General features: G+C 38.8%; 1 protein-coding gene across 2 annotated transcripts in view; it reads right to left on the minus strand.

The window, feature by feature from the left end:
* The window catches only part of grik4 (glutamate receptor, ionotropic, kainate 4), a 356,426-nt gene that overhangs the window by 290,248 nt on the left and 43,621 nt on the right, over window positions 1-22,557 (minus strand). For both annotated transcript variants that reach the window (XM_044120574.1, XM_044120576.1), the window contains exon 2: window positions 20,244-20,309. The gene's annotated coding sequence lies outside the window, so the exon portion shown is untranslated. The remainder of the gene's footprint in view (window positions 1-20,243; window positions 20,310-22,557) is intronic.

Here is a 22,557-nt window from a genome sequence, read left to right on the forward strand (position 1 = left end):
ATTACCTGCTCAGCGCACACAGTTTCCAGGCCTTCTCTTCTCATGTTTAAGGATCATTACCCACATAAATTCATGATTTGATAAGGGTAAGATGTCTGGAACCCAATTACCCATTGAAACCCTAATTCCTCTTCAACTTTCAAAAGAAAGCAGAAAGAGTCGGAGCATGACGGATTGAAAGCTGCATGTCTGGTCACAGCAATCCGAATGACAGACCAGACTGTTGATATATTTGATCGTCTGAAAACTCACGGTGCTACAACATAATGGCTCCAAATACTGCTTGGAAGCATTAATCTTGATAAGGCGGAACAACAGAGTCTAGGAGTACTTCCAAGATTTGATATTGGTCACAACTGTTTGACAGCACTGAAGCAGAGATGTGGCGAACTTATCGAAAAAGAGATCCATCTTGTGGCAGAAAGCAAGAGAGCTGAAATGATACGATCATTTTGTTTTTGTAAATAGTTTTTTTTTTTTTTTCACTTTCAAAGCTTAACCTCTTGCTGCCGGAATTTTACAATTGTATGAAAAAACTTTGTATTTTCTTGTCAGACTGATACTAAATTAAACTCGTTAAACGTTACATCACGGTAATAAAATCAATTAGTGGGTGTCTAGTCTGATCCCGCTCTATTTGCCTCTGTCGTTGTGCCCTTGGGCATGACAGCTTTGCCTCTGTCGGACTGCCACAGGCCGGTCGTGGCTACAATTCAGTAGCTTGTCCCCATCAGCACATGAATGTATGTGAGAATGAATAAATCACTGAATGTAGTGCAAAGCTCTTTGGGGTCCTCCAGTCTTGACAAACGCAATGCAAAAGCAAGCTATTTACAATTTTGACCATTTAGGCAACATTGGCTTGACTCCAGACCACCAGATGGCAGCAAAGTGCTTCCAATGTCATTCTTAATAGGTGTTGAATATCCATCAAAAAGGCTTTTTGGTGCATTTATGGCATCTTAACTGTACAGTGGGTTGATGTGAATTCATAATTGTCAAACAAGGGATAAATTATATATTCATCTTCTACCCTAATGAGAAGTATTTCATGAAGAGTATAAAATGTCTGTGGTTTAATTATGCTTTACCTAGGCATATTTCTGTTGCAATAATTAATTATCATCATGTAATATAGTATGATGATAATGGAGGAGCTTAATTTAGACCAATATATTAGCTAGCTGTTAAATAATCCAATTCTATGAAAAATAAATAAATAAATAAATAAATCTGGAACCTGAAAGCAAAATTGTAGGTCAGTAGGAAAGCAGTGGCGATGGTCATATCTGTCGAGGGACTTTTACACTGTCATGGTGCGATAAAAGATATTTTTAACCTTGATCCAAACCAATAACCTCTGAAAAAAAAAACCATCCTCTTAGCAGTAACACTAAATGATTGACAATCAAAATGCAAAAAAATAAAAAAGTGGCTAAAAGGTTGAAATTGGGTGCAGGGGCCGTGGTTAACAGTGTTCAGACAAAACGTAGAGAAAGTCGTTCTGCTTCATAAAGTAAGAACTTTGCTCTGAACGTCATATTGTTCAGGTCTCCTCTACTCGACTGTCCGTCTGAAGCACAGATGAGTCCTGTCTGAGTAGGCCGTTTCAGCTGCTTCCCTACCTTTCAAAATCCCAACTGGGAATGAGATTTGCAGCAATCTAGTGACGGAGCTGCCACTTTATTGCCACTCGCAAGTCAGATGTAGAAATTTAAAGCTGTGCTCTTATTTAAATTTCAAATGCACTACTGTTTTTTTGGGGGTATTTTTGTTAAATACTTCATAAATTAAATAAATTGGCTGTGGACTGTTGCTACTTTCTATCCATACTCATATCAATACTTACAACATAAATTTAAATGAACAGCCTGATGAAATAACAGTTATTTGACAACACTGACCCAAACAATTCAATTAAAGGTATGAGAATCTGGTGCATTTCTCTGACAGCGCACGTTTAGCTCCAGTGGGTTAGATCGCCCACTCAGGAAAAGATCATTTTTCTCATCTCTCAGTTTACTTACTTTTTGTCAACTTCACTTTATACGCGCAATGCAAATGGTATATTTTACCAATTTCTCACACCAACATCAGGTACTTGGTATCAGATCTTTGCTACATTAAAGTTTTAGCCCTGTGTGCTTGAAATATACCTTTTATTAGAATTTTGGCCTTGCCTAGCATCAATAATTTCTTAGTTTTTCTTTTTATTACTTCCTCTGAAGACAGATTACGGGTTCAAAGGAGATTTTTGTTTACTGCAGGAACATGGAAACTTTAATGGGCTTCCATTCCAGTAAAGTGGAGCAATAGTATGAGCTGAAGGAAAACATGACGAATTATGCTCACTGTTTCCCCAGGTTTTCTGTCAAGAAATGTATTGCACAATGTATTGCCAGCAAATGCAGAGGTGCTTTGTATTCTGTTGACCATGGCTAGAAAAGAACTTGACATTTAACCATGACTGCAAATGTCCTGTGTGTGCACATGTGCATCCATTAATAGGGAGCATATTTTCTTATTTATTCCCTGCAGGTCTTGATTAACGTGGCACTCGGTTGAACTCCATTACTGTTTTCACAGTGTATTTTTAATAAGTGTGTCTAATGATGGCACACCCACATAATGAATACCACGGCTATTACAATGGCCGCAAATTTATCTGAGAAGTTAATGAAAAAAGTCTGAGTTGTGACAAATGAGCTCCCTTTACTGAAATCACTAACCCTAACGCAGAGCATGTAGAAAGTATTTCAACGATAGCACTAGATAGTGCTAAGCAAATGGGGACAACAGAGCTTCCACCAACTTCCCATTAGCCCAAGCCCTGCAAGAAATATGCTTTAGATTGACAAGCAAGTTACAAATCATGGAAAGCGAGAAATAAACTCAAAGCAGATGGAGGAAACTGAAAAAGTAAGTGATCTCTAGCTGAACACCTCCTCGTGCTGCTGTTAATTAAAGGAGCTCTTACTCTCACTGAGCAGATCACAAACAACCCAGAATCAAGAAACGCCACACTCTGGAAGAGTCGCATATATCCCCAGATGCAAACATTCAACCGCTGTACCTCAAAAATGTAAGGGGTAGAAGAAAGGTGGTTGAGAAAAACATTTCTCAAGAGAGAGAGAGAGAGAGAGAGTGAGATGAAGACAGAAAGAGGAATTGGATGTGACATTGCAAGAGAGGTCTGTTTGAAAATGTTTGGCAAAGAACAAAGAAAGGAAGTGATTGTAGCAAAACTTGGAGACTTCGAGATCCTGGAGTGAACAAATACAGCAGAAGAGGAAGAGAAGCTTGGAGCTCTCTGTGTGTTGAACATGAGCTAAGTGCCTGAACTAATCAGACGGAGTCACAAGCTCCAAAGGGGGCATCTGCTAAGTTTAGATCTATTCAGAAGGCTCTGCATGCTACCGGGTTAAAAGATTTGGTCACCTTCATCCCAAAGCCTAATTTCAATTTGAAAAGATTTTGTTTTTACTACAACATCTCATACATATTAGATATTTCCTCAAGGAAATAATATTGACACTGAATGTCCTTTTTACCTCCTTGCCCCTTTTTATAAGTCCAAAAAAACTGTTAAGTTGCTTATTTGGAAATTATGAAGCCATGTAATTTCACTGGAAAACTTGGAAAAGTAACTATTTTACACAATGTCTAGTGTCACAATGCATTTGACAACTACTGTTGACCAGTTGAAACCATGAAGTAAAATATTAATTTAAATTTCATAATTGGCCACTTCTTCACTTTGTCACTATATTTAAGAACTATTCAGACGCCTCGGAGGACTGACAAGAAATTCAAAGACATTTTCAGCTTTTATTTAAGATTTTTGAAGATACTAACGTGAAATCTCATATCACTCGATTTCTTCCTAACCGGGTCTGCCGTTGGCCCCCTCCGGGGCCCCCAACCTTATACACTGACCCTGCTGCAGTCAGATCAGCCCATCTTTATCCCTCTGCATCCAGGCGGCAGATCAGTGGTTTATGCCACTCATAGCACAGAAGGTGACTTAAGTTTCATACAAGTTTCAAGCAAACTTTGGGCTTGACTTCAGGCTACAACACATACTGGTTTATTAACACACATGTGCTTATCCACAGAGAGTTAAAAAGAAAAGATGTTGTATTAGCTTTGTGAAAAAACATCCCATTTCTCAGTGGAATATTTTACATTTACCTGAGTTAGACACCAGGTCATAGGTGGAAGGGTTATGAATAAACCTAGGAAATGGGACTGGCCCAAATATATGAATTTTGCTACATTCCTCTGGTTTCATTATTCTAATAAATAAAACAAACTTCTGCTGCTTCTTTTACCTGCAGTCAAAAATTATTTACGGTGAGGTGCTCTTTCCAGAGCTCCTGTGATCTCAATAGTGATTACATAAGATTTCATAAGGAGAGACCAGCTTCAATTAACATTAATGAGCTAAAATGAATCATGTTAGCACTGCTCACTGGAGGTGATTTACTGGATGGAACCATTAACACAGACAAAGCCAGAAAGCTCATCATCGGCCTTGCCCCCTGTTCATGCTGTCACATACAACTCCATAATAGTTTCCCACAGTCCAAGCCATCACCTCAGAAAGCATTGGGTCACTAATTTCTTTTCAGTGGAAAGTCGAGCTGTATATATACATTTTTTGTTTTGTTTTCATGGATATAAAGAGTTTTGCAACAGAAGCTGCCACCCTAGGCACCTAAGCCACATTGTGCATCAAACAAAAACAGCAGGCAGATGTTTAAATACTCTAGTGTCAAACTTCTGCAAAAAAAGGCTTCAATTTCAGAGTGAGAAAAACCTGAAAGTAATGTATGAACTGTCTTTAAAAAAAAACAACTAAACTCTCCCCTATACCTAGACGAAGGCATACAATGATCAAACAATATCTTCACTGCAGGGTTCGGTGACAAACGTTAACCGCCGCTTGTGGCTGAAAACACTTATGCCATGTTTTGCATCAGAATCGCACTTAAAAAAATAAATCCTAACGTCAATATGAAAATTAGCTGTCTGATGTCCACTGGGTATCAATCCACAGGTATGCACACAGGCAGACAAGTACTAAGGCAGCAGGATGTGTTTACCTCTCTCTCCCCCCCCCCCCCCCCCCTTCACTGTTGGGTTTTGTTATCAATGAAGCCCAGCACTTCCAGGGCTCTGTAATTTCCCCCACGAAAAAAATAAACCATTAGTGCATTTGATGTGAGGATTAATCACTGGCTGCTGCATTGGCTTCTCCGTGGGAGTTTGCCATCACCCTCTCCACATGCAGATCGAGCTCTATTAGCACCAACTAGCTGGTCTGACAGTGTTGATAGTGGAGGATAAGAAGCGACCTCGACGCAATGCTGATTTTATCCCACCATTTTACTTTCTCTCACTTTCTTGTTCTTTGACCAGTAGTTTATTCCAAGTGTAGTGAGACCTGAAGGAGCATTGAATTCTGATTAAAAATCTGAATGAAAGGTTGAACCTCAAGAGACATTTGAGCCATGATCAAGGTTTTCGTGTAATTGAGTCACTGTGATCTTGTGGACGGAGCCAGAGTAAAAAAAAAAAGAAAGAAAAGAAAGAAAAGAGGGATGGATGAAGTGACAGAAAAGAGAGAGGAAGACAGATAGTAGCAAGCACAACTAATCTTTGAAAGAGCACTCGGGTCACTGGAATGGTAATAAATTTATTCTTTTTAAATAAACCAAACAACTCATTGGTGTCCTTTGATCTTATTGGATCTACAAAGCAAATATGAGTATTATAATCAAGTTTATGCAAGTCCCACTTCTTAAAAGCAACTTCTCAAAGCACTTTATGGAATGACTCGTCCCAAAATATTATGAAACATTCACTTGTATTTATAATAGAGCAGGTGACGTTTGAATAATAGAAAGAATTTCTTTTTTGAGATACGTCTGACATGTTTTCAAATAAAAGTTTGTGTATATTTTCAGTTATGACGTCCTACAAATACAATAAGGTTGCATATTAAAGTTCATTTGTTTCAGAAGGTCAATTCAAAAGTAAAATATTTAAAATCATATGTACAGTCGAAATTCCAATAGAAACATTGGAAAATGTTTTAGACATTTCCTTGTTTTTGCAGTCATCTGAGTCAGATGACTGCAATTCAGTAAACACCTATTATTCAGCCAAAAATATTGGAATCAACTGGGCTAAAGAAAGGAAACATGCAGTCAGTGTGCCTGGAGAAAACACTGGTCTAGACTGCATGGATCCAATCCAAAACATCACGAGCTTAAGACGTTTTTTTTTGTTGTTTTGTTTTGTTATTTTGTGGTTATTTTTAGGAAATCAGCATTTGATAGAAACGGAGATCCAAACAAAAGTGTTTCAATATTTTCTGCAAATTAACATAATGAGGCTTTCAACTAAAGGAGATGTCTGGATGTTCAATAAATAAACAGCTGGACAACGGAATAAACCAGCATATTATGCGTGAACTAAATTCCACATCAAGCCACATTTCTGTGGTCTTCATGTATGCACTTATGCTAGAGTGCACGCTCTCCCTTAGATCTAGTTCAGTGTGTCTGATGAAGCCAATGAATCAAGGTTTTGATCCAGTGCAGAGGACCGCAGGCGGTGGCTACTCAAACAAGGATTTCATCATCATTTTTACTCCACCTGCAGTTCTCTTAGTGCTGAAAGCCCAAACCAAAAGCTTTCACTACATAGTTCAACATTTCTGCAGAAGGAGCAATGAGTTCTCACAGTGCAGTATTTGTTGGAAAAGAAGGCCTTAGAAGGTGAGAAATGCTAAAAACACACATTCACACTTTAATCAATAGTTTAATAGCTGGTGTCAACAATTATTTTAATAATTGAGTGCTCTACTGAGAAATCCATTGATTGAGTAATGGGATGCATTTCTGCTTTGGAAGGTTTATTTTCCACCTGGAAAACCTGTTCCTCCCATTTTATCTATCAGAATCATTCACACTCCCATTGAAAGGTGGTTTTCCTGGCACACCAAACAGTTGAATCCATACAATTTTATTTATATATCAATCACATTTTCATAATTTCTTTCTAAGCAAAATCACCTGTCACCTTGAATAAGAGTCTTTTCTAGAGATTAGACGTCAGCATGTCGGCAGCAGCTGCTTACAGTCTTTTAATTGTCATAAAGTGCAGGAGTCCCAACCAGGTGTGCAGAGGTGAATGATTATTCAAGCTGTTGCATCTAAAAGAGTGCAACAGCTTGGATAATCCAAAACATTGTTCCTGTTTTTTTTACTTTGACAATAAATCAGCTTGAAGCTCTGAGAAATATTTTATGTGCTCTCTTTTCTGGACATGTAAAAGTCCATATAATGCTTTAAATATGTCTATTTACTTATAAAATGACATAATAAAACGTAATTATACCCTACTTAACAATGAGTGGAAAATTGTTATTACAGCAATCAAACCTTACCTCATTATTGCCTTTTGCATGTTTCCACTGGTCAGCTTTAGGTCAGGACTTAGGCTGGGTGACTCCATTATATTTATATTTCCAATCAGAATAAACATGTTTGCAACATTAAAAGATTATTTTAAACTTTAATATGGCAGGGGTATCAATAATTTTGGGTCTAACTATAAAAAGTGCTTTGGACACAATTTTAAACAAATGCAAGGTAAAAATCACATTTACATGGACTTGTGAATGGGAGAAACATAGCAGATTGCTTTAAAATCAATGGCTGTCAAAATGCTTCCTGACACACCCTGAAACTTGAATAGAGATGATCGTGGTGGTGTCTTTTCAACACCATGAAAGTCTAAAGCAGTGGTGCCCAAAGTCAGTCCTGTAGGGTCGGCATCCTGCATGTTTTACTTCTCTCCCTGTTTTAACGCACCTGGATCAAATGATGGCTCATTACAAGGCCTAAGAAGAACATTGACATGCTGAAAAGGTTGCTACTGCCACCAGGAAGAGAACAAAAACGTGCAGGATGTTGGCCCCCGAGGACCGACTTCGGTCACCCCTGGTCTAAGGCTTAATGGCAAAAACCACAAATGGAGCAATGGAACAAAATGACCAGCACTTTCCTTTTTCTCTCAGCTTCAAAAAGATGAAGGCAGAGCAGTTGGTTGCAAAAAAAAAAAGGAGAAAATATTGGTTTTCAAACTTTTATGAAAACCAATCTTTTTCATAAAAAAAATATTGGTTTTCTTGAAAATAAACCATATTGGATGAATTTATATCCTGTTGTGCTGACGAAGCCTAAATCTGTCCATATTTCACTGCTTAATGTCCTAAAACCCAGCAACATAAACAGAAGGATTACAAATAAACATCAGAAAATTTCAGAAAGCCTGACAGAAGAGAAATATGTGAAAAGCACATTTGCCAGTTTTTAGACTATTTAGTCTGGCTAAATAAAGCATTAACTAAAACTAACCCATAGTGCATCTATGTAAATGCACATCCCAAAGAATCCCAGCTGCGTGAGTGGACACAGCAGCCCATAACAGAATAAATTTTTATATTGCAGCTGTGACTCCACAAACAGAGACTCTGCTGCATCTGGACGTTCTTCATCACGTCACATGTCCCACTTATCTTGTCAAACCGCAGCCATTTAAGTTGTCAAACAACAGCCCATTATAATCTCTGGTCTTGTAACTGTTTCAGTGAAAAAGCATTAATCTTCAAGAAAATATTCAGACATTTCTAACCCACAGGAATCCCAAATTTTGCATTTTAAAATGATTTTGCTAAAAACAATAAGTTGTAAAAATGCAGGGGAGAGCCAAATCCTGACCAGCTAAATCTAACCCTTTTCTTGGATCTTGCATATAGCATGATGTGAAACTGTTGTACTGTTTGTGTGCAAACAAAAAAAGACTTGCATTATTATTTTTATTAACTCTATACTCAGGCACACAGTCATGCAGTTGGCACATGTTCAATTTCTTATTAACACATAGCAACAAAAACTAAAATATTGAGTGAGCAACAGTTTGATAAAAAAATCTCTCGCTGATGTGAGAGGTGAGATGAAAATGGACAGATTGGTAGCAGATGATAGAAAAAGCAGAACTATTTCAAATAACCCAAGCTATGACGAAAGCCTCCTCTAAACACCTCAAACCTCGATATAGATGAGCAGAATACAACAATAACTCAACAGGGGCCATTCTGGTCAAATGGGAACAGATAATTGAGGTTACCATTAGCACAAGGTTGCCAATATATTTTCTTATTTCTATTTTTTTATGGCCTTTGTTCAACAGCAGCTTAGACAGGAAGGAGGGCAGAGAGAAAGACGTGCAGCAAAATGGCCCGAGGACGTGACTCTGATTGGGGATAATTGTGTTGACGACTGTAGCCTCTCCTCCAACACTGAGCTGCGAGGCGCCCTCCACCTTGCCGAAAATAATTTCCAAAAACAATGCCTGGTCCGGTGAATTTCAGTAAGTTCGACATTCAGATGTTTTTAGAACAGTGTTAAACCGTGTTCCCGTCTTTCATTGCTAGAATGGTTTAGACTGGTGGTGCAACAGTGTAGAGGATAAGCTGTCCTAATAAAGGGTTATATTTTGTAAGTCAAAATGTGGGACAGACAGACTCCTTCTGAAGAACGAATGCTGAAATCATTCATTTTAAGAGTATGTACACTTCTGCGTGTAGCTCATCCAACTTTATTTTTAAATAACTGTCTTGAGAGTGAGTTGTTTGTTTTTCAGTTGATACTTGTTCCACCATATTTGTGAAAAAGTTTGGAAATTATTTATTGTTGTACCACTTTTTAGATAAAACTGGCATTTTAACAGTGGAGTGTACTTTGAGTCAATGTACAGTCTGTGCACAAGCGGCTCAAAACAAAAAAGCCTAAAGACCCGTAAGAGTGAGATTGACTGAAGTTGAGCTCAGAGCTAAATGCCGAGGCCACATCCAGAGATATTGTGGGAGGCATAGCTCCATATTTGTCTATCACTTTGAATGCAAATGAGGCCATTTTCCATGCTAAAGGATCACTGACTCCACACTATAAGCAGTGTTGCTACAAGGCTGTTTTCTTATTTTTGCCTGTTTCGAGGAAAAATCCATTTAGTATGAATGAGAACTAAAATTAGGTGCACCCTCAGGCTAATTTTAAATGATTCAAGGGTAAGAGACAAGAACAATGGCAAACGATTTAAGCTTTCTGACCACAGCTGACATTTTGGTCCACCACAGAGGCCAAACATTGGGTAAAAGACGGGGGCAAGCAGGAAAGACTCATGAATGACGAGTGAAAGAAAAAGGGCAAGGTTGGGGAGGAGGAGGGGAGATGAAAAGAGAGAAGATAGGGTACAGCAGGAAGCTAACTGCACCACACACAAATTGGATGAAGGAAAAAAAAACCTTGGAGTGAAGATAGAAGCAATTTCAATTATCATCAGCTAACACATTACACCAACTGTGTACGAAAGTCACTTTGTTTGACTTGAAGATGGGAACAACTCTTGCTCTCTTTGATCCTGTGGTACAGCATGTAATATAATCACTCGGAGACATGATCCAGGGGTGGCCATAGCAACTGTGTGATTTTTGTTCTCACACTTGAGACCTTTTTCTTTAGCAATGTTAAGCGTGAGGAGGGACTATTCTTAATGCTCATGTTTGCTAAATGTAATGCACAATATCACAATGAAACTTCAATTTATGCAGCATTATTAAAGCAACGTAAAACACTTAAATGTGTGTAATGCATGCAGAGGCAGTAGGGCATTGACTGCAGGATCGTTTTTGTTTACATGAGCAAAACATGAAAAAAATAAATAAATAAAGAGTTTAATCAAATGGGCTGCAAAATAAAACTTAGCAACCATCCGTAAGGTCCTTACAGCTAATAGCTGCGTTGCACTTCCAGACATTAAAATGTAAATAAGCTACTCACATAGCAGATATTGTGAGCAAAACAAAAACTGCTGTTAAATGACGACATATAAACACAGATTTAACATAGATTGTCTAACGTATAATAGTATTTCATTCAAGTTCTTGAGTTCTGGACTTGGTTGTGTTTTTTGTTTTTTTTTTTTATTAAGATTACAGCACACAGTTGGGAAAACACACCTGGATGACAGCTTAAAGAACTCTGCTGCACTGAACTTGGCGCTGCTCGCACAAACATCAACAGGGATGAGCAGTCATTAACTGTGCATTTCTAATTAGGCTTGCTGTGTGTGCATACTGTGTAAACAATATATGAATCAAATTATTTTATTAAGAAATTATGGTCACTGATCATAACGCCCAACAAGAATTAGCATTTTACTTTTCTACTCGCACAATACTTACGTGAACCCGACACGTAAGTTTGTTTTTCTTCTTTTTGTACGCATAAAAGCTCAAGAAAGAACTGCTTTTATTCAGGAGTTGGAAGAGGGCTCTAACATATTAAACTAATCAAGCTAGTTTCACTTGTAATCTGCTTTATTTAGAAGAGAAAATACACTGGGCCTCAACCTTAAAGAAAAAATATTAATACAAGATATTATATATATATTACTTGCCTTTAGCAATTTGTTTTAAAATTATAGTGAGTACAAATCAATACTCCGAACGGGTTAAGAACTGCCATTTCATCTTTGATTATTTTTTGACACTCTTTGCAAACATTTCCACTTCTTTAAACATGACCAGATGCATATTCTGTCTGTAAATGTAGATCATAGATTGACATTGTAAGAGGCATTCACAGTCACTGGGCATTTAAGCAGCATTTATAAAAATGGACAGCTTATATTAAGGCCTCTGTCAGCAGTGACAAAATGATGAATACTCACAAACATTTCCTTGAACTTTGGAATTCCAAAGGAAACCTGCACTGTGGATTTAGTTTTACAGAAATTTAGAATAAAACTGGAAAATGAACAAACCCTATGTACCTGCAATAATTTTATAAAACATGTTTCTAACTAGATCTAGTTTTTGTCTAGCACTGCTTTGGTGGAAATCTATTAAAAGATGAAGAAGTTACTGATGACAAGAGAATTGGTTTAAATACCAAGAGGTTAAACTTTGAAAAATATTCCGTTTTATCAAATTACTTTTAAGATATTAGCACAAACAGAACATCGTAGACATGAAACAGAATAACTGCTGTATTTTATCTATCTTGAAAATTACCTCAATGATACTGAAAATAGCCTGTTTATAGACTTCCTCACACGGAAACAACTTCCACACTGAAGAGTGGCACCAGATAAATATGCTGCGTTAACTATTTGGAAAAAACATATATATTTGAGTTTGTAAAGTGTACACGCTGAAGTTAAAATCTCAGGCTTTTCTGACGTAAACATTTATGACATATGATTTTGAAATATTTTCCACATACCTGTACAATAAGCAACAAGCGGCCAAACCCAACCACTTATATTTCATTTTCACCAGCAGCAGTCTGTTTTGTTTTTTTTTTCCTCCAAAGAGTTTTTGCGGCTCTAGTGGCTCGCTTGTATTTTTGTGACAGTAGGCAGACAGGAAAGCGGGTGAGGAGAGGGGGGAAGACATGCGGCAAAGGTCGTGGGGACCGGGAGTCGAACCCACGACGTCCGCGTTGAGGACTAAGGCTACCAAACGTGGGGCGTGCTAACCCCCTGCGCCACCACAGCACGCCCCAGCAGCAGTGTGTTGTGATTTGGCAATACCTGCCCACCTGCCTTCATCAGATGAAAGAAATTTGGATATATCGTTAGCATTTTGTGTATACTAATCTTAACCCAAAAATGGCAGCACAAGACTCTTAAGCCCGACAGAGAAAGGCAGTAAATATTTTGACAAAGTCATGCGAGCCAAAAAACATGACAATCCCAGCGGTGCTGTAAGCATTCATGTGGACAACCGTCCAATTACAGGTGTGAGATGGGGCTAAATGGAGAAAAATGATGTCCAGTCAGGCAAGCAAGACCTTGTCCCTGAGTAGTTGTTTGGCAGTTTGATCTACAGCATGGGTCACCTTGTCCATCTATTTACAGCAAGCCTACAACACAACTAAACCCAATTCACAACACTCAGGCGAAGCTAAGATGAATCATTCGGGTCGGTGAGAAACAATAGCCTTTTCTAACCTCTCAGTAGTGTCCTTGTAACATTTAACCTTCAGTTGAGGGGGGAAAAAAATGATCTCAAAGACTTTAGTTTGAGACTGAAGCTTGAGCTAAATCTTTGTTTATTCCCCTCTGGGTGCTGCAGCTGCATGACTTACTATTATCTTCGTATGCAGAAACTTCGGTTAATTAAGGACACTCTGTTGTGTTTAGCTGTGAGCCCCTGGAAGAGTAAAACAGTTGGAAAAGCGACAAATCATAAACTTTAACACCTACCGAAGCAACATTATTATCAGCGACCAAACACTGCCAGCGCCTGTTCATCTGGTCTTCAACATCCAGATGTGGCAACATGATCCGTGTCCCACTAAAAGAGCACTCTGCATGTATAAATTAGCAATATTATGTAAATACATATGTTTGGCATTAAGAAACCCCTGCTGCTCATCCTCTCTGGCTCGCCAATTAATTTTTGTAAAACTCTGTTCTGTTTCCAGAAACAAAAGCTTGACTGACTTACATATTTTCATTGCAAATCCTTTACTACATTTTATTCTAATTTATTTGGTCATAAATTAAATGGTGTCATGTTTAGCTTAATCTAGACACACTGAGTTGGGCAGAATTTAAGTGGGGAATTGAACTGTATTTAATCACTTTGCTCTTCATGTACCTTTGAGGTATCGGAGTATTAGCAGCATATCGATGTATATTATCTACTAAGGAGAGACACACAATCCTACTGAACACTAACTGAGCTCCACACATAGCCTGTAATGAGATAACTCTTTTTTTAAACATGGTCAGTTCGGAGGCTGACTCAGGCTGGCTAGATTAGCAGACAGACTGACTAATTAATCAGATTATATGAGGTAGTTAATTTGCTACTTTATAAAAAAGCAGAGTTGCAAAATCTATATTATGCACATAAACACTTCAAAACTACTACTACTGACTTTAACAAGTGTTTATTTTATATGTTTGCTTAAGTTCATGTATCAAAGTCAAAGCAGCGATAGTAACTTTTGATTAACTTTTACACCAACAAAAAGTATCGGTATCCTATTTTGCTTCTCTTTAATAAAACAAATCAATCACTCTACATTACTTTATACATTTTTGTTCTAAATAAACACTAAATCCATGTTAAAGCCACCACTACCATGATAATCTCATACCATCCAATGCCTACCAAAAGGTAATCAACAAAACTTTTTCAAAATTAAGTCTTTTTATAGATCTTAACTGGCCTTATTGACAGATGGCTAAATCTGACTAGCAGCTTTGTCTAAGCTCAAAAAGCTTTTGATCCTCCCTGCACTGGCATCACAATTAACCTTGCGGTCATATCACTGTTCATACCAAGCTAGGAGTCCCTTTCCCATTTTTTTTTTCTTATCACCTAAACTATCCCAACAGTATAATCATCATAACACTGTGCAGAAGGACTTGACATGCTTCTAATGAGATGTCAGGAAAAAAAGGAGGCAAAGGAACATGTAGGGGGCACACATGCCTTTAAACTACTCCCAAATGAAGACTTATAAGAGACCATACTTCATATAGACAACCTCATCAACCCTTTTAATTATGTTCTGAAGCTGTTCAACGTTTTCATCAAGGGGACTATATTTATCTGCCCCTTTAACACTATACATCTGGGTAGATAAGATTGTGGAGAAAATAAGTGAGATTATGTTTTTTTTTTTTGAGGGTGTGTGTGTGTGAGTTCAAACGGGCAGACATGCAGTCTGTGGGTGAAATTTCTCTTTTCTGGAGAACAACTGTGCTAATCTTTCTACTTTCAGACTTCGAGAAGAGTCTACCCTTTCGCTTAAGCTCACAAAATCTTACACAAAAGATGTACAGAAGAAATTAATAAAATATATACGAAGATATATACAAAGCTGCTCTTTCTTGGTAGATGTGGCTTCACCATTAACAAATGTAATAACACAGATATCCATAAAGAAAGAGACAATTTTCATAGATGAATTTTATCACGTCACCTGCTGATGCAGCTGGTCCAAATACAGCATAATTTTTTACAGATAAAAAGAAGATTATTGTCACAGGAACAAAATGGCTTGGATGAAAGAAAAATTGGCAGTTCTGCTCCCTGCTGAAAGATGCACTAATTTTGCCCAGTACACTAATGACACTCGTTTCTATGGAAACCAATTATTGTTATCTTTTTTTTTACTATAATGTTTTACTCTTCCTTGGAGACATGAAAACAATGGGACATACAGTATCAGCCTGATTTGAATGAATAGCTGAGGCCAAACCTCTGACCAGTGTGGGAGGTAGAGGATCGTAAATAAAAGGAATTGAAAACAGTTTTTCCCAAAGTTGCTGCCTGTAAGGAAGTTTTGCAGGGATTCAAGTCTAATGGAACCAAGCTTAGCAATCTGTATCCTTACAAAATTTACAATTTTGTATCCTTCCCTTCGCTTTTTGGCTCGGCTCTCTCTTCACCACAACGGACCGGTACAGCGCCCGCTTGACGGCAGACGCTGCGCCAATCCGCCTGTCGATCTCCCGCTCCCTTCTTCCCCCATTTATGAACAAGATCCCGAGATACTTGAACTCCTCCACTTGGGGAAGGACACCCCCCCTGACCCGGAGAAGGCACTCTACCCTTTTCCGGCTCAAGACCATGGCCTCGGATTTGGAGGCACTGATCGCCATCCCAACCGCTTCACACTCGGCTGCGAACCGCTCCAGCGAGAGCTGCAGATCACATCCCGATGAAGCCAAAAGGACCACATCAACCGCAAAAAGCAGAGATGCGATCCTAAGGCCACCAAAACGGATCCCCTCAACACCCTGGCTGCACCTAGAAATTCTGTCCATAAAAGTAATGAACAGAATCGGTGACAAAGGGCAGCCCTGGCGGAGTCCAACTCTCACCGGAAACAAGCCTGACTTACTGCCGGCAATGCGGACCAGACTCTGACTCCGGTCATACAGGGACCTGACGGCCCGTATCAAAGGGCCCGGTACCCCATACTCCCAGAGAACCCCCCACAGGGCTCCCTGAGGGACACAGTCGAACGCCTTCTCCAAGTCCACAAAACACATGTAGACTGGTTGGGCGAACTCCCATGCACCCTCCAGGACCCTGCTGAGGGTGTAGAGCTGGTCCAGTGTTCCACGACCAGGACGAAAACCACACTGCTCTTCCTGAATCCGAGGTTCAACAATCCGACAGACCCTCCTCTCCAGCACCCCCGAATAAACCTTGCCAGGGAGGCTTAAGAATGTGACCCCCCTGTAATTGGAGCACACCCTCCAGTCCCCCTTTTTGAACAGGGGGACCACCACTCCAGTCTGCCAATCCAGGGGAACTGCCCCCGATGTCCATGCGATATTGCAGAGCCAACACAATCCTACAACATCCAGAACCCTGAGGAACTCCGGGCGGATCTCATCCACCCCATCAGTAGGACAGTTACAGACAATTACGAATGAAACTCATGAAAAAAAAGTGTGATGACAGAAAAGGTTTCACAAAGAAATTATTCTCCTGTCCTTTATAAGAGGAGCCATTAATTAATAGGCCAGATCATTTCTAGAATTGAGCTAAGTTTGTGCCTAAAACGGACCCAATAGCAGGGTTGAAACTTGAAATATGTTGCTATGATGCAACAAAGAAAGAACCAGCAAGACATGAGAAAATCCCAACAGGGGGATTTCACAATGACGGAAAAAAAGCAAACTGTATGTCAGGAGAAATAGGAGAGTAATTAGCTGAATATCGAACATCTGTGCAGGGGTATAAACTGAGACAGTGAAAACACAAAGAGAACACAGGAGGAAGTGACTCTGGAGAACCACAGATCAATCAAAACTACAGGCGAGCACAAGAAACAGAACTCAGTCAAAACTAAATTCAAAGTCCAAAGGATCATGGCTCTAGCAAGGATAACAAACTGCATCACATGCAGCCTCAAAATGTGTGTGCGTACGAGTTCACATTAGTTCTAAACATTTAGGTAGCTTACAGCTACTTTTTGCATGACAAACCATAATGGAGACATCAGAACTGTTTAAACTAGACAGTAGATAAACATCAGGGATTTTCTATCGCTGACAAGAAAGCACACCTTATGCTATAAGAACAATCATCAATATATATATATATGTGTGTGTGTGTGTGTGTGTGTGTGTAATTATTAACATGCCAACACACAACAAGTCAGTTGTTAGAAAGCTTGTCTGTTGCACAATCGGATGAGCCCACAGCAATGTGACCTTTAATATATCAATTTCAGGGCTCGTATTGAAGGATCACCTGTGTCGCAAAGCACCAAACCAATGGCTGGTGACACATCACAAATTAAAACCATCACGGCTGACTAATTTATATGAGAACCACCCTTCTCCTCCTCCACTTCCTTCACTGCTCTTCTAATCAATGCCAGACTCCACAACAAACACCACATCTGAAGAGGCTGCAAGTCAACAGATCAAAATCTATCCCCTCAGCAGATACGGCCAGTACAGGAAGGATAGGAAAATAATTGCCTGCAACAAAATGTCCGCATCAGACACCTTTTTCTTCTATCAACATTAGCTTGTTAGAGTAAATTCAATTAGAGGAGATCTGAGGCAATCTGATCGTTGCAGTGAGTCTACACTTAACATTTAGTCCAACATAGATGTTTCTAAGCCTGCCAATCTGACTCTCTGCCAACTGGGCCTTCCTTCCTCTCAGTAATCTTTGTTTTCTGCCCGGTATTTTAACCGGGTCGCCTTTCAGGCACGTGGTTAATCATCACAGGTGTTTCAGATAGCAAGGTGCTGCAGATGTTTAGCAGAGCAACAGGGTACAAAAATGCAAGCAATTTCAGCATTTTCTGGAGGCGAAGAAGCAGCTGTGTGGGGCAAAGTTAGCACTGTGACACATGCAGCTTTATGAGATGTGCATGAGGTCAAATATTTCTCAGAACAGATGTGAACGGGCACAAGCTGAGATAAATACGTCTGCGACAAGACAGCAAAACTAAAGGTTCTAAAATGTAAAAGGAGAAACATTTCTCACTCAAAAGTTTGAAGTTTTATAAAAAGCTGACGTGTTAGACAGTTAATATATTTGGTATATTTTGGTAACAGAAAATGGAGAATGAGGAGAACGGCAGACATGGACACACACTAAAAACCTTTTAACTAAAACAACATGTAGAAGTAATCCTTACTGCTTAGATAAATATCAGCGATTGAAGTAAAAAAAACAAACAGATATGATGTTGATAAGAATCAATTAGTGGTTTCTTAATTTCTTTGTGACTCTCGTATAGGATATTAAAATATTTATTATCAAGCCAGAACAAACTACTGTCATCTTTCAGCTGTCATCTTTCTTGAGTGTAATAATCTTACACTCAAGAAATATTTTAGCATCCAAAATATCATTAGCATCTTTAAAAATATTTCTAAAACTGATAAAGTGCAGTTTTATCAGCACTGATAAAACTTTATCAGTGCTGATAAATTTATTTATGTTCAAATAAATTTCCAAATGAATCAAACTAAGCTCTTTTTGTCGTCGATTTAGGAATGTCAGTCCTAAGTCTACTATGACTCGATGCTAAACCTGTACGTGTTTCTCTGAATAGTTTTCTTATTTTAGAGAAGTTTTTAGAAGTGTGTGTCCACCGAGATGGGTGGGGTTTTCTATTTCCCATTGTCCAAAAGCCCCTACACTCAAATGTCATGGTACAAAACAGGGCTGGACTGAAACTACAAATGGCTCTGGCACTTTTTGAACATTGCGGATAAGCATGATTATCTGTAGAATATGCAAAGGTACACACCACACCAGATCAACTGAAAGCGTTAATGGAAAACAAAGGAGATAAAGGCAATTCTCAGACAGGTTCTGCACAAAATTGTAGTTCTGTACATAAACAACACCTAGCACTAAAGGCTCTTATTATGTGGGCTTTAAGTCTGAATAATGTAAGTCTTGTAGTCATTTCCTATGTTGAGCATGATCACACTTTTGGTTACAATTTCCAAAGATGTAGTGAAGATGTTTTTTCTCATAATATTTTGAATCATTTTATTTATTTATTTTTATTTTTTTACACACATCCCAAAACATTTTCATTGTCCGGCACGTCATCATATCATATCATGCCTTTGCTTTTCTGGCAGCACTGGCCCAGGAGTCATATGCCAGATGACCAGTCGACTCCTGGTACAAAGGATCATGGTATGTTGCAAGCAACTGGTGTCAACTCACTTCAGGTACATGTCAGTAAAAGTAGTATTCTTCCTGTGAGCTCAATAGTACATATTTCAGACATTTAACAGCTACGATTTCAACCATATGTGGGGAAAATGACACTCAGAACAAAGGAACTTCAACAGGCGGTCTGAATTAAATGAGAAGCTTCAAGTAATAAATCTCTGTGATGAGCTAACAAATATAAGTAATTACAAGCATCCGCTTTGTCTTTCCCTGCATCTCTGCTGACGAAAGACATGCATTGACTTAAGAGCTTTGTGATATCAGAGAGGTATGAGAGCAAGGACAGAGTAAGGAGCACTTCTGAAGAGACAATGACTGCTGGATATGCGTCGGTGTGAGTTAATTCAGGAACATGGCCATGGCAAAGTTGCCAAGTTACCTAGGAATACATAATTGACTAAATGAAGTCATGACAGATATGAAGATATGAAAGACGTGTGTCTTTCATATCCACCTCTTACCTATAAAGTAACAAGCAACTTCCAACAGAAAGCTGAAATTTAAAGCCTATAGTGATAATGAATCATCCCTAGAGTTCAATTTGTTTTTGTTTTTTTCTTTTAGTGTGAACTGACCAACCACAGCGCTGCTACAGAGTTACAATATCTTTCTGCCACAGGGCTTATAAAACCAGCCTTCTTAGGAGCATGCTTTTTCCAGTCACTGTCCCTATAAATCAAACAATTTTATTAGAATACAAAATTCAATACTGAAGTAAATACTAGTCAGAGACACAAAGGCAGACTCTCCTGCGGCTCAGTCACCTGTAACAATAAGCTTCCAGGAGGAAACTGAACCTCTGCGGACTTTAGTTTTAAAATTATTTACTTCTTATCTAATAGAGAACCTTATTTAAAAGCTGGCACATAGATCTTTTATAGTAGACATATTTATTCTTTGATTTAATGTCACTTACCGCTACAAGGTGTACCCGCCTCAGGCCCAGTGACCGCTGGAGATAGACCACAACCCCCCCGTGACCCTGCAAGGACAAGTAGGTAGAGACAATAGATGGATGGATGAATAATGAATATTTGCATTCTTAATTGCAACTTCCATTGAAATTAAAGCAGCTGGATAGATGGTGAGCTATTTATTTATAGGCCATTGCAAAAGCACTTAGTCCTTATACATATTTGCATATTTTGCCACATTATAACAAGCATCAGTTTTACTCAGAGTTCATGCGATAAACCAACACACAGCAATGTGCAATCATAAAGTGTAAAGAAAGGAATGCATAATTTGTCTTTTGCAGCCTGAACCAGGTTTTATTCCCAGGATTCCATGTCTTCAGCTCGCTTCATCTTCCTCTCATGTCAAACCAGCTTCTGTGGGTCTGGCCATGTACCAGGCTAAAGACAAAAGGAGAAAGAGGAATTTGCTGCAGTGGCCTTGAGACTCTGGAGCATTTTCCATCTAAGAACTCTCAAAATCTCGGTTAAAAGCAGCTCAAAATGCATATTTTTAAGATGGCATTTATGTAAGGTCCTGTGCATTAATTTGTTACTTTAGACTTTGTCTTCCTTTTATTATTGGATCTTAGTCCTACAACAGTACACCTCCATCACTGTTCAATTATTATTATTATTTTTGTCGCAGCAGATTATTTGGACTTAAAAAGTGATATGAGCCTTTAAACCAGTCCATTCTCTTCTTAAAATAGGCAGAACTGAGTAAAGTGAAATCTCATTGTCTGAGAAGGATTTTGTGCAAAAAAAAATGTGATAAACATGTATTATACAGTTAGAATATGTTTAGACAATAAACATATTCTAACTGGTTTATATGTATCATAAAAAAAATAAATAAATAACGTAGGATTAAAAAAACACATCTTGGTTTTTCCTTCCAAACTTCAAGGGGTACAAATAGTTAAATTAATGGATAAGTTATCAGCGGTGAATAGAATATGTTAGAATTATCGCTCGGTGGGGATATTCAGGTGTACCAGTAGCAAAATGACAGGCAAGCTGAAGCATTCAGATTCATAGGAAGGTGCGGTATGTCCAACAGGAACATTTAATGTGACCTCAGCTGAAGTGTTGGTGAGTTTGAGGAATCCATATTCTATTTCCATATCATTTCGACCTATAACCAGTGAAACCATCTGCTTCTGTGAAATGTTTCCAAACTGTAATCTTACGCAAATCAATGCTAAATTTAAGTTTATTTTTTTAAATAGTTGGTGAAATCCTTGAGCGAGGCCTCCTTTGATTTAGCTTTCATTGCACATTGTTACCCAGCCCTTGATTCTGCCTTTTACAGAGAATAAGTTTGTGCATGACATGACATGCAAAAATGGCTGCGCTATTTTTAGCTCGCTTAGATCTTCCTCTATTTAGTGGTACTTTTTACTTTCTGGATGAGAGATGGGCATATTTCACTTTTCATTCATGCTTTCGGCACGAATTTGATCACCCAGACAGACATACACACACACACACACACATAAATATAGACATACACTTACATATACATTTATACATACACACACACTGCGCATGTATTAGAAATGAAGTGGAAACTGGGTTCAAAGGTTAGGTAGGCTCAATATATCTGTAAAGTTTTCTTCATCTTTTCTCCCATCTGCTGCCCTCGTCAAAATGCAATAAATTCACAGATTATGTGGACGCTTTGGGCCCCGGATCCGAGTTCCCTGAAGGAGCAAGTCGCTACTCTCTGTTTCAAATCTCTCCAGCAACTCTGCAACCCCTGCGGAGGCAGCCATCTGAATACTGATGTATTTGTTCCCCCAGTCAGAGCATGGTGAAGAGCCATAATCCCAAGGCCCCAGCGCAAGGACGTCCTCCTTGAACCATAATCACCCTTACATCTCTTATCAGCCCCAGCCTGGAGTACATGATTAAAAAGTAGCCGGGACATACAGCCTCTTCACCTGGGATATGATGAGTCCCTGCAGCTGCATGTCAATCAAGCTGAGCGGAGCACATGTGAAATGACTCATGGCCTCCACTAGCCAATTAGAGTGACAGGAAAGTCATACAGCATATGCTGTACATTTGGAAGTATAAAATGCAAATAGCAAGGTCCTGTAAAACTATGGAGAGTACAATGGGGATCGTGGCAGCTCTGCGACTTCAGAGGAAAGAAGGAGTCTGTGGGAAGTGACTGCAGCTGTTTGAGAGATACTTATTAAATGCGACTGATGAAGCAGATTAAAAAGAGGAAGATAAAAAAACCAAAGCCAAAAGATAGTGATGTTTCAC

Source organism: Gambusia affinis, linkage group LG06 (genome assembly GCF_019740435.1).
Source record: "Gambusia affinis linkage group LG06, SWU_Gaff_1.0, whole genome shotgun sequence".
Taxonomy (NCBI): domain Eukaryota; kingdom Metazoa; phylum Chordata; class Actinopteri; order Cyprinodontiformes; family Poeciliidae; genus Gambusia; species Gambusia affinis.